General features: G+C 49.4%; 1 protein-coding gene across 4 annotated transcripts in view; it reads left to right on the forward strand.

Moving 5' to 3' along the window:
- The first annotated feature begins 8,786 nt into the window (after window positions 1-8,786).
- ARHGEF10L (Rho guanine nucleotide exchange factor 10 like) overlaps window positions 8,787-12,941 on the forward strand; it is a 38,472-nt gene continuing 34,317 nt past the window's right edge. For all 4 annotated transcript variants that reach the window (XM_033079909.1, XM_033079910.2, XM_033079911.2 and 1 more), the window contains exon 1: window positions 8,787-9,088. The gene's annotated coding sequence lies outside the window, so the exon portion shown is untranslated. The remainder of the gene's footprint in view (window positions 9,089-12,941) is intronic.

A 12,941-nucleotide genomic window follows, 5' to 3' on the forward strand; every position in this document is an offset into this window, starting at 1 on the left:
CCAGGATTTCCATGGGAATGGGCTCCCTATAAACAGGATTTTGCCCCAAAAAGGCCTGGTTGGGATTTGCAGGGAGCTGGGAACGCTTGGGGCAGGCCAGGAATTTGGGATTAATTTGGTGTATTCGGAATAAATCTGCAATTTTGGCAAAAAATGGGAATTTTGGGATAAATTTGGCATTTTGGGGATAAACTTGGAATATTTCCCTGGGCTGGCACAGCAGCACCTGATGCTTTTCCGAGGGATGATGCAATTTTGGGATGATGCAATTTTGGGATGGGCCCTGAGCCCACATAATTCTGATGGCAAAAATCCCCAAAATCCCCCAAAAAAGCCTCAGAATGAAAGGAAAAGGGATCAATGAATTCCTTACTCACAGAATTATCCCGGGAGCATCCCAGCAGCACTTCCGAGGGAAACAGGGCTGGCTCCGGGATTTTCCAGGATTTCCATGGGAATGGGATCCCTAAAAATGGGATTTTATCCCCAAAAGGCCCGGCTGGGATTTATAGGGAGCCAGGAATGTTGGGGCAGGCCAGGGCAGGCTGGGTGGAACTGGTTTTTCCTGGATATGGAAAAACTGGAATTGCGGGGATTGTCGAAGGAGGGGGAGTGGCTCACCCAGAATAACCCCAGAGCCACTTCCTAGGGATCCTGGGATGGGAAAGGGGGAGCCCTGGGATTGGGATTGTTGGGAAAGGGGGATTTGTGTCCTTGGGATTGGGATCTATGGGATTGGGATCTCTGGGAAAGGGGGATTTGTGTCCCTGGGATTGGGATCTCTGGGATTGGGATCTCTGGGAAAGGGGGATTTGTGTCCCAGGGATTGGGATCTCTGGGAAAGGGGGATTTGTGTCCCTGGGATTGGGATCTCTGGGATTGGGATCTCTGGGACTAGGATCTCTGGGAAAGGGGGATTTGTGTCTCTGGGATTGGGATCTCTGGGAAAGGGGGATTTGTGTCAGTGGGATTGGGATCTCTGGGAAAAGGGGGTTTGGGTCCCTGGGGTTGGGATCTGTGGGATTGGGATCTCTGGGAAAAGGGGGTTTGGGTCCCTGGGATTGGGATCTGTGGGATTGGGATCTCTGGGAAAGGGGGGTTTGTGTCCTTGGGATTTGGATCTGTGGGATTGGGATCTCTGGGAAAGGGGGATTTGTGTCTCTGGGATTGGGATCTCTGGGAAAAGAGGGATTTGTGTCCTTGGGATTGGGACCTGTGGGATTGGGATCTCTGGGAAAGGGGGATTTGCAGCTGGACCCTGTGTGGAAATCCCAGGAAAAAGTGCAGTGTTGGGAGCAGCCTGGGAATGGGGGATGGGATCGGGAGCAGGATCTGTGGGATTCAGGGATGGGATGGGATGGGATGGGATCCATGGGATCAGGATCTGTGGGATTCAGGGATGGGATGGGATGGGATCCATGGGATCAGGATCTGTGGGATTCAGGGATGGGATGGGATGGGATGGGATGGGATGGGATGGGATGGGATCCATGGGATCCATGGGATCAGGATCTGTGGGATTCAGGGATGGGATGGGATGGGATGGGATGGGATCCATGGGATCCATGGGATCCATGGGATCAGGATCTGTGGGATTCAGGGATGAGATCCATGGGATATGTGGGATGCAGGAGAGGGTCGGGCCAGGCCTGATCCCTGATCCTGTTTTGCTGACCCCAAATCCCTCAGCAGAGCTCGCAAGTTATGTGGATCTGGAATTCCAGCTCAGCCCTTGCTCCTTCCAAAGAAATTTCCAGCAAATTCCCAGCAAAACCCCACAAACTCCCTGCAAATTCCCGGCCAATTCCCAGGAAAAAACCCCAACCAATTCCTGGCTGATTCCCAGCCAAGCCTTGGATCCTCCCCATCCCAAACTAAATTCCCAAGAAAATCCCGTGTTTGTGTCACCTGGAGCCTCTGCAATTCCTGGAAAACCTCTGGAGCTGCAACCTGGCTGGAAAAGGAACCTGGGAGAGGCCTGGTGTGGATTCCACCCCTGATTCCCACAGATCCCATCCCTGAATCCCACAGATCCCGTGGATCCATCCCACAGATCCCATGCCTGAATCTCTCAGATCCCATGGATCCATCCCACAGATCCCATCTCTGAATCCCACAGATCCCATGGATCCTTCCCACAGATCCCATCCCTGAATCCCACAGATCCCATCCCTGAATCCCACAGATCCCATGGATCCATCCCACAGATCCCACTTCTGAATCCCACAGATCCCATGGATCCATCCCACAGATCCCATCCCTGAATCCCACAGATCCCATGGATCCATCCCACAGATCCCATCCCTGAATCCCACAGATCCCATGGATCCATCCCACAGATCCCATCCCTGATTTCCACAGATCCCATCCCTGAATCCCACAGATTCCATGGATCCATCCCACAGATCCCATCCCTGAATCCCACACATCCCATCCCTGATTTCCGCACATCCCATCCCTCAGTCCCACAGATCCCATGGATTCTTCCCACCAATCCCATCCCTGAATCCCTCAGATCCCAACCCTGAATCCCACAGATCACATCCCTGAATCCCACAGATCCCACCCCTGAATCCCATAGATCCCATGGATCCATCCCACAGATCCCATCCCTCAATTCCACAGATCCCATCCCTGAATCCCACAGATCCCAACCCTCAATCCCACAGATCCCATGGATCCATCCCACAGATCCCATCCCTGAATCCCATAGATCCCATGGATCCATCCCACAGATCCCATCCCTCAATCCCACAGGTCCCATGGATCCATCCCACAAATCCATGGATCCATCCCAGATTCCCTCCAGGCTGGGAGTTCCTGGAGAGCAGATCCCAGCACTCCATGGGAGCCATTGCAAGGAAAACCCCGCGGGAAAGGGGCTCCAGGGATTTCCAGGGAATGATGGCAGGAAAGAGGGGGGATCCAGGTATTTAATCCAAAACACTCCCAAAATCCTCTGGAAAAGTTGGGAATGATGCTGTTTAAAGCCCCACAATTCCGTGGATTTCTGTGAAAATCCCGGGGTTAATTAGAGAATAATCCCAAAATCCTCTGGAAAAGTTGGGATATTTCCTGGGAAAGGTGGGAATGATGCTGTTAAAGCCTTGCAATTCCATGGAATTCCATGGATTTCTGTGAAAATCCTGGCGTTTAATTAGAGAATATTCCCAAACACCTCTGGAAAAGTTGGGATATTCCTTGGGGAAGCGATCCCGAGGTTTCCTGGGGCTGGATCCAGCAGAGGGCTCCATCCCCATCCCGGGAATCCCGGGAATCACATCCCAAAAATCCAGGTGTTTACAGGAATGTGGAACATTCCACTCCCAGTTAACAGGAATAATTCCTATTAATGGTTAGTATTAATAAATGGCAATAAAAACTTTTCTGTGGATTGGAAAGGTTAATTAAAACTGTATTTACATGAGGAAAATGGAATATTAATGTATTTAAATATTTACAAATGTAAGTGTATTACTATAAATTTTGCAAGAAATGTAAAGCTATAAAAATAAATTTAAAAATAAAGATATTTAAATAAATATTTAGGTAAATATGAATATGACTGTAAATGTAAATATAAATTATTATGACGTTGACATATGACATATGGCATATAAAATATCAATGTGAACATAAGTAGGAATGCGAATATGAATGTAATTTGAAATTCAAACAGGAATATAAATACAAATACAAACAAAAAAAATAAAAATAAAAATAGAAATAAAAATAAAAATTAAAATTAAAATTAAAATAAAAATAAATATTATGGTCAATATTGATTGATGACACGGATGAGGTTATTGATCTGCCATTGGTAACCCTGGTGAATCAGTTTGAACAACAATCTGTTCTTGTAGAGAAAAGAAGAGCTCTGTCCCATGGGAATCAGTGACCAGGACATGGGAACTGTCCAGGATCAGGAGATCTGCTGGATGTGTCAGTGCTGTTATTTACTGCCCCAGAACAGATCTGGATGTGTCAGTGCTCTTTATTTACTGCCCAGGAACTGAGGGGCAGGAAGGTGATGGAGCAGAGTTGTACATGAGGATGTAAAAGCTGTACAAAAACGGGTTTAACACCAAAAATTGTATAGATTGGCTTTTTATGCATGGAGAAACGGAGTCCTTTCTGCTCCTTACTGCACAAGCAGTGTGCCCAGGTGGCCAGGAATACCCACAGCTCTTGGCCTGCATCAGGAGTGGCATGGCCAGCACCAGGGCTGTTTTCCAGAGGTTTCCAGGGGGGTTGGACAGCTCCTACCTTGGGAAAAAGTTCCAGAGAAGTTCGGTGAGGTGGGTTGGATCACCCTGAAAAAACTGGGAATGGAGAGTCTGGGATGGGGTCAGGACACTGGGATTGGATCCAGGGAAAGTTTGGAATGGAGAGCTTGGGGTGGATCCAGGGAAAATTGGGAATTGAGAGCTTGGGGTGGATCCAGGGAAACTCGGGAATGTTCAGGCTGAGATGGGGTCACAGGGGTCAGATCCCACCTATGGATTCAAGGAAAATTTGGGATGCAGATCTTGGGCTCAGTGCTGGTGAGGCCACACCTCGAGTGTCCTGTCCTGTCCCCTCAGTTTAGGAAGGACATTGAGACACTTGAGTATGTCCAGAGGAGGCAGCAGTGCTGGTGAGGGGCTTGGAGCACAAACCCTGTGAGGAACAGCTGAGGGAGCTGGGGTTGTTCAGCCTGGAGAAAAGGAGACTCAGGGGTGACCTCATCACTCCCTGCAGCTCCCTGAAAGGTGGCTGTGCTCAGCTGGGGTTGGTCTCCCTCTCCAGGCAGCACTGCCAGGATGAGGGGACACAGTCTCAAACTGCACCAAGGGAAATTTAGGTTGGATATTCAGGAAAAGATTTTGTACTGAAAGAGTGATAAAATACTGGAATGGTCTGCCTGGGGAGGTGGTGGAGTCACCATCCCTGGATGTGTCTAAAAAAAGACTGGATGTGGCACTGGGTGCTATGGGTTAGTTGAGGTGTTGGGGAGGTCTCTTCCAACCCAGTGATTCTGTGACTGCGTGATTGGGTGATTGAGTGATTTTTTGTGATTCTGTGATTCCATGATTCTGTGATTCATTCTGTGATTGTGTGATTCAGTGATTTTTTTTGGTGATTCTGTGATTCCGTGATTGTGTGATTCAGTGATTTTTTTGTGATTGTGTGATAATGTAATTCAGTGATTTTTTTGTGATTCCATGGTTGTGTGATTCCTTGATTCTGTGATTTCTGTGATTCCATGATTCTGTGATTTTTGTGATTCTGTGAGTCAGTGGTTCTATGACTCTCTGATTTCTGTGATTATGTGATTTTTGTAATTTCTGGGATTCCATGATTCCTGTGGTTCACTGATTTTTGTGACTTTCGGGATTCCGTGGTTCTGTGATGTCTGTAATTCTGTGATTCTGTGGTTCGGTGATTCATTCCGTGATGCCGTGGTTCTGCGGTGTGGGTCCCGCCCAGCCCCTCCCGGATGTTTCCCGTTCCCAGCTCCTCCCCGATCCCTCCCAGACCGGTCCGAGCGGTTCCCACGGCACCGCCGAGCGCCTCATCTGCATATATTTACATACATTTACATATATTGGAATACATTTGCATCCCGGAGCAGCCGTTCCCAGGTGTGCGGGAAGGGCTGAGCACGGGTGGGAACCCAACATCCCGCGGAATTCCGGGATCCCATCCTGGACTCTGCATCCCCAACATTCCCTGGATCCCATAAGTGGGATCTAACCCCTGTGACCCCATCCTGGCCTGAGAATTCCCAGTTTTCCCTGGATCTAGAATCCATAGGGGGGATTCAATCCCTGACCTGACCCCATTCCAAGTTCTCCATCCCCAGTTTTTTCCTGGATCCAACCCCTGTAGGGTGACCCCATCCCGGGCTGAGCATTCCCAGATTTTCCTGGATCCACCCCAGGCTCTGCATCCCAAATTTTCCTTGAATCCATGGGTGGGATCTGACCCCTGTGACCCCATCTCGGCCTGAGCATTCCCGAGTTTCCCTGGATCCACCCCAAGCTCTCAATTCCCAATTTTCCCTGGATCCAATCCCTGTGTCCTGACCCCATCCCGGACTTTCCATTCCCAGTTTTTCCAGGGTGATCCAACCCACCTCGCTGAACTTCTCTGGAAGTTTTTCCCAAGCCAGGAGACGTCCAACCCCCCTGGAAACCCCCTGGAAATGTCGCTCCCGAGTGGATTTTTGGGATCATTTCCTGCTTCTACCGCGGAGCCGCTCCCGGGGGGATCCCGCATCCCAGAAATCCACAGGTTTATCAATTCCCGGTTAATTCTCCGTGCAGGAATCTAAGGTTGGATGGATTCCGGGTGCATCCCTGGACCCCAGGACGCTCGGCCGAATCCCCGGAATTTCAGGCTCGGTTGGAGCCCGGCCCCGCTCCCGCCCGGCCCCGCCCGAGCCCGGCCCCGCCGCGGCTCCAGAGGGAAATTCCCGGCGCGCTCCCGCTTCCCCAGCCCAGGTGAGCTTTTCTTGGGATGGGGGAGGCTGGAAAACCGGGAATGGGTCGGGAATGCGCGCCCGGGGGGGCTGCGGAGGAGCGGGTTTGGGGTGTGTGCGTCTCCAATCCCAGAAAAACACCAGGAAAGGTTTGCACCCCCCAAAAATACCCGTGGGAAAGAGTTGGATCCCCAAAAAAACCAACAGGAAAGGGCTGGATAAAAAACACCCGGAAAGGCACCCCCCAAAAATACCTGTGGGAAAGGGTTGGATCCCCCAAAAAAACAGCAGGAAAGGACTGGATAAAAACCACCAGGAAAGGGATGGATCGCCCAAAATAACACCTGTGGGAAAGGGTTGGATCCCAAACCCCACCAAGATTCTAAACCCCAAACCTCACCAGAAAAGGGCTGGATTAAAAAAAAAAAAAAAAATAAATCCGTGGGAAAGGGTTGGATCCCCAAAAAAACCAACAGGAAAGAGCTGGATAAAAAACGCCAAAAACACCAGGAAAAGGATGGATCGCCCAAAATAACACGTGTGGGAAAGGGTTGGATCCCCGGGAAAAAAAAACAAAAACAACCCACCAGGAAAGAGTTGGATCCTGAAAATCTGCGGGAAAGGGTTGGATCTCCAAAAAGAAAGCACCAGGACAGGGTTGGATCCCAAAAAAAAAACCAAACCTGTAGAGAAGGTTTGGATCCCAAGAAAAAACTGGGAAAGGGTTGGATCCCCAAAAAACACCAAGAAAGGGATGGATCCTGAAAAATTGTGGGAAAGGGTTGGATACGAAAAGTAACTGTGGGGAAGGGTTGGATCCCAAAAAAACCAAACAAAAAAACCACCCCAAACAAAACAAAAAAACCCCGAAAAAGTCACTTGGATTCCCAGGAAACCCTCCAGAAAAATCACTCTGATTCCTAGAAAAAAGCTCCAGAAAATTCAGTTTAATTCCCATATAATTCCTATAAAAATTCACTTTAATTCCCAGAAAACACCAGGAAAATTCCCTTGAATTCACAAAGCTCCACAGATGCTTTTGCCACTTCCCAAAAATAATCCAGGAAAGGTTTTCCCTCCCAAAATCCGGGATGGGAGGGATAAAATTAAGGGAAATTTGGGGAAGAGAAAGGGGATTTTTGAGGGTGAAAAAGGGAGCTTTTAGGGCAAAGAAAGGGAAATTTGGGACAAATGATTTTTTTTTTTTAATAAACTGAATTTTTGAGGCTAAATAAAAGGAAATTTGGGACCAAGTAAAAGGAATTTTGGGGCCTAATGAAAGAGGTTTTTGGGGAAGATTAAGGGAATTTGGGGGAAAAATAAAGGAATTTTTGGGGTCAATAAAAGGGGAAATTTTGGGAAAAGAAAGGGAAATTTTGGGGCCAAATAAAAGGGATTTTTTTGGGTGAAAAATAAAGAATCCATGCATGGGGTGCTTTAAATCCTGGTTGGGTTTTTTTTTCTGCCGGCTGGATTTTTGGGAGTTTTTAAAGGAACTTTGTCGGGAATTCTGGGCTGGGTTTGGAGGCAGAGAGCAGAAATCCTGAGTTGGTGACACTGGGAATCCCGGGAAGAGGAGGGGAAGGAAAAGCAGGAGGAGGAAAAGTGGGAAAAGCAGGAGGAGGAAAAGGAGGAGAAAAGGAAAAGGAGGAGAAAAGCAGGAAAAGGAGGAGAAGTAAAAGGGGAAGAAGAAAAAGCAGGAAAAGGAAAAGCAGGAAGAGGATGAGGAGGAAAAGGAGAAAAAGCAGGAAAGGGAAAAGCAGGAAAAGTGGGTGAAGGAAAAGGAGGAAAAGGAAAAGCAGGAAAAGGAGGAAAAACAGGAAATGGAAAGCAGAAGGAGGAGAAGGAAAAGGAGGAGAAACGGGCAAAGGAAAAGCAGGAAAAGGAGGAGAGGGAGAAGCAGGAGAAGCAGGAAAAGGAAAAGCAGGAGAAGCAGGAAAAGGAAATGGAGGAGAAGTGGGTGAAGGTAAAGCAGGAAAAGGAGCAGAAGGAAAAGCAGGAAAAGGAGCAGAAGAAAAAGCAGGAAAAGGAGCAGAAGAAAAAGCAGGAAAAGCAGAAAAAGGAAAAGCAGGAGAAGCAGGGAAAGGAAATGGAGGAGAAGTGGGTGAAGGAAAAGCAGGAAAAGGAGCAGAAGAAAAAGCAGGAAAAGGAGCAGAAGGAAAAGCAGGAAAAGGAGCAGAAGAAAAAGCAGGAAAAGGAGCAGAAGAAAAAGCAGGAAAAGCAGGAAAAGGAAATGGAGGAGCAGCGGGCAAAGGAAAAGCAGGAAAAGCAGGGAAAGGAGCAGAAGAAAACGCAGGAAAAGGAGGAAGAGGAAAAGGAAAAGCGGCAGTAGCGGGCGAAAGAAAAGCAGGAAAAGCAGGAAAGGAGGAGGAGGAAGGGGAGGAGGGAGCGGCGCTGATTCCCAAATCCCGGCATCCCTCGCTCCGCTGGAAGCGGCTCCGGGCCGGGCCGGGCGCTGCCCGCCGGGATTTGGGAATTGCGGGATCAGCCCGGGAGCGGGACAGCCCCGGGACAGCCCCCGGCCAGCCCCGGATCCCGCGGGGGCAGCGATTCCCGGCCGGAGCCACCCGGGCATTGCGGCCCGCGGCCCATGCGGACACCGAGCGGCGGCCGCGGCCTGCCCAGGTCAGCGCATTCCCGCTTCTCCTGCCCCCCATTCCCCAAAAACCCCCGGCTCCAGCCCCAAATCCACACTTCCACAGGTTTTCCCGGCGGGAAGAGGCCGCTCTTCCCTGCTATTCCCTATTTTCTTGCCCTTGCTTCCCAAAAATCCACTCCCCCGAATCCATGGATCCGCCCCCAAATCCTTGGATCCCCCCGAATTCCCATTCCCACCCCCAAATTTCCAGATCCAGAGGTTTTCCCGGCAGGAAGAGCCGGCCCATTCCTCCCTGCTGTCATAGCCATTCCTACTTTTCCTGCTTCTTCTTCCCAAAAATCTACCTCCAAATCCATGGAGACACCTGAATGTCCCTGGATTCACCTGGAAATCTCAATTCCCACTCAAAATCCATGGATCCATCCCCAAATGCATAGATGCATCCCGAAATCCCCATTCCCACCCCAAATCCATGGATCCACCTGGAAATCCCCATTCCCACCCCCCAAATCCATGGATCCACCTGGAAATCCCACCTGGAAATCCCAAATCCATGGCTCCATCCCCAAATCCCCATTCCCACTCCAAATCCATGGATCCATCCCCAAATCCCCATTCCCACCCCAAATCCATGGATCCATCCCCAAATCCCCATTCCCACCCCCCTAATCCATGGGTCCACCTGGAAATCCCACCTGGAAATCCGAAATACATGGATTCATCCCTAAATCCTCTTTACCCCCTCAAATCCATGGATCCTGAGGTTTTCCCGCCCACCCCTCTCTCCCAAAAAAACCCTGGATCCACCCCCAAATCTTGAATTCCAGAGGTTTTCCTGACCATTCCCACTTTTTCTTGCTCCTGCTTCCCAAAAAACCCTGGATCCATCCCCAAATCCCAAAATCCAGAGGTTTTTCCTGACCATTCCCACTTTTCCTACTTCCTCTTCCCAAAAAACCCTGGATTCATCCCCAAATCCCAAAATCCAGAGGTTTTTCCTGACCATTCCCACTTTTCCGACTCCCTCTTCCCAAAAACCCTGAATCCATCCCCAAATCTTGAAATCCAGAGGTTTTCCTGACCATTCCCACTTTTCTTACTCCTGCTTCCCAAAAAACCCTGAATCCATCCCCAAATCCCTGGATCCAGAGGTTTTCCCGTTGGGAAGAGCCCAACCCTTCCCTCCCAGCTACCATTCCTGCTGTTATTCCCACTCTGAAATTCCCAGTTTTTCCCTAAGGAGTGGATTGAAAACTCCCAAAAATCTGGGAATGGGAAGGGAAATTCCTGCCCCCACTCCTGCCCTTTTCCTGGAATTCCCAAATCCCTGTGGAGTTTTCTGGCTCCTGCAGGAATTCCTCAATTCCAGAGGGAGATTCCTGGCACTTTTCCAGGTTTTAAGGCTTTTTTCGAGGCACGGAGATGGAACCTCTGGAATATTTTCTCCACTTTTGCTTATTTTTGATTTTTCCTTATTTTTGAAGGAATGAGTTTTTGTTTGGGGAGAGCAAACAAGTGGGAAGGAGCAGCAGGATCTTCCCCAAAATTCCAGGGAAAAATTCCAGATGGAAAATTCTTGATGTTTTCTGCTGGAATAAAACCAGGAATAAAATCTGGGATTTTGGGAATCTCAAATCCATGGGAGCATCTCCTGGTGTGGATTTTTTGGGAAAAATAAAGGGAATTTTGGGACAGAGGAAAGTTTTTTGGCCTAAAAATGAGGAATTTTTGGGACAAATGAAGGGAATTTTTTGGGTAACTAAAAGGAATTTTAAGACCTAAAGAAAGGGAGTTCTGGGGAAAATTCAGGGTATTTTGGGGGAAAATGAAGGGCATTCTTGTGGCCAAATAAAGGGGAATTTGGGGAAGAGAAGGAGGATTTTTTTATTTTTTTAAAGAAAGGGAATTTTGGGCCAATAAAAGGGGAATTTGGGGACAAATGAAGAGAATTTGGGACAAGGGAAAGGGAATTTCTTGGGAAGATGATTAATTTATTCCCAGTTGTTTATTCCCAGCTATTCATTCCCGGTTATTTGTTCTTGGGAATTGCAGCTGGGCAGGGCCAATTACCGGCCAGTCCCATGGGATGGATCCGGATTTCCTGCTGGGATGGATCCTGGATTTCCCAGGGGGATGGATCCTGGATTTCCCCAGGGGGATGGATCCTGGATTTCCCAGGGGGATGGATCCTGGATTTCCCAGGGGGATGGATCCTGGATTTCCCCAGGGGGATGGATCCTGGATTTCCCAGGGGGATGGATCCTGGATTTCCCAGGGGGATGGATCCTGGATTTCCCAGGGGGATGGATCCTGGATTTCCCCAGGGGGATGGATCCTGGATTTCCCAGGGGGATGGATCCTGGATTTCCTGCTGGGATGGATCCTGGATTTCCCAGGGGGATGGATTTTGGATTTCCCAGGGGGATGGATTTTGGATTTCCTGCTGGGATGGATCTTGGATTTCCCCCTGCTGTTCCCAATCCCTGACCAGCAGGGTCAGGATGATCCCAGGATGGATCCTGGATCCATGGGATGATTGTGGGATGGATCTGAATCCATGGGAATGGCTCAGGATGATCGTGGGGTGGATGTGGATGATCCCTGGGATGATCCCAGAATGGGTCTGGATCCATGGGAAGGGCTCAGGATGATTGTGGAGCAGATCTGGATCCCTGGGATGATCCCAGGATGGGTCCAGATCTGTGGGCAGGGCTCAGAATGATCCCAGGGCAGATCTGAATCCCTGGGATGATCCCAGCTGGGATGGATCCTGGGATGGATCCAGAGGTGGCTCCTCCCGGCTGCAGCGCCAGTGCCAGGGATAAAAATATCCTGGGATAAAAATACATGGGGATGGGGATGGGGATGGAGAGAGGCCGGGCAGGGCCGTGGCTGCTCCAGGGCTGGATCTGGCGGCTCCCAGAGCCTGGGAATGCCCATTCCCAGGAATGATCCCATTCTCACAGCTCTGGGCTTTCCTGCTTCCTGTTTTCCTCTCCCACTTTATTTCCATGGATCCCTAATTCTCAGTTTTCCGCTCCTGCTTCCTATTTTTCATCTCCTGATTTGTTTCCATGGATCCCTTGCACCTCCCAAAATTCCACATTCCTCTGTCCCCACGTCCCTGGATTATCCTGAATCCCATTTTCCTGTCCCTGTTTATTTCCATGGATCCCTGATTTCCATTTTTCCTCTCCCACTTTATTTCCATGGATTCTGATTCCCATTTTCCTCTCCCACTTTATTTTCCTGGATTTTCCTGCTTCCCGTTTTTCCTCTCCCACTTTATTTCCATGGATCCTGATTCCCAATTTTCCTGTCTCACTTTATTTGTATGGATCCCTGGTTCCCGTTTTCCTGTCCTGATTTCTATTTTTCCTCTCCTGATTCCTGTTTTTCCTCCCTAGCAGCTCCTGGGAATCCCCATTCCCAGGGATGATTCCCACCCCCATCCCTGGATTTTCCCACTTTTCCCCTCCCGGTGCATTCCCACAGATCCCAGCTGGGCTGATCCCATTTTTCCCTCCCACGGGATCTGTTCCTGTCTGACTGCATGAAAAACTCCGGTAAAAATCCCTTTTTCCCTCGGACCAATCCCAATCCCAGGATTATTTTGGAGACCTGGGATAAATCCGGGATGGGCCGGGCTGAGGTCAGCACTCCAAATGGGAGCGACCTTTTCCCGGGATAAAATTGGGATGGGAGAAGGACCCAGATCCGGCAGGCAGGGGCTGGATCCTGATCCCAGGGTTTTTCCAGAGGATTCCCAACTTTGAGGCTTTTTCCAGAGTTGGTCCTGCAGAAACCGAGAATTCTCAGTGTGCTGGGAACGCCCGGCTCCAGAACTTTCCAGGTTTTTGGGGATTCTTCTGGGATTTT

Source organism: Catharus ustulatus, chromosome 24 (assembly GCF_009819885.2).
Source record: "Catharus ustulatus isolate bCatUst1 chromosome 24, bCatUst1.pri.v2, whole genome shotgun sequence".
NCBI lineage: Eukaryota > Metazoa > Chordata > Aves > Passeriformes > Turdidae > Catharus > Catharus ustulatus.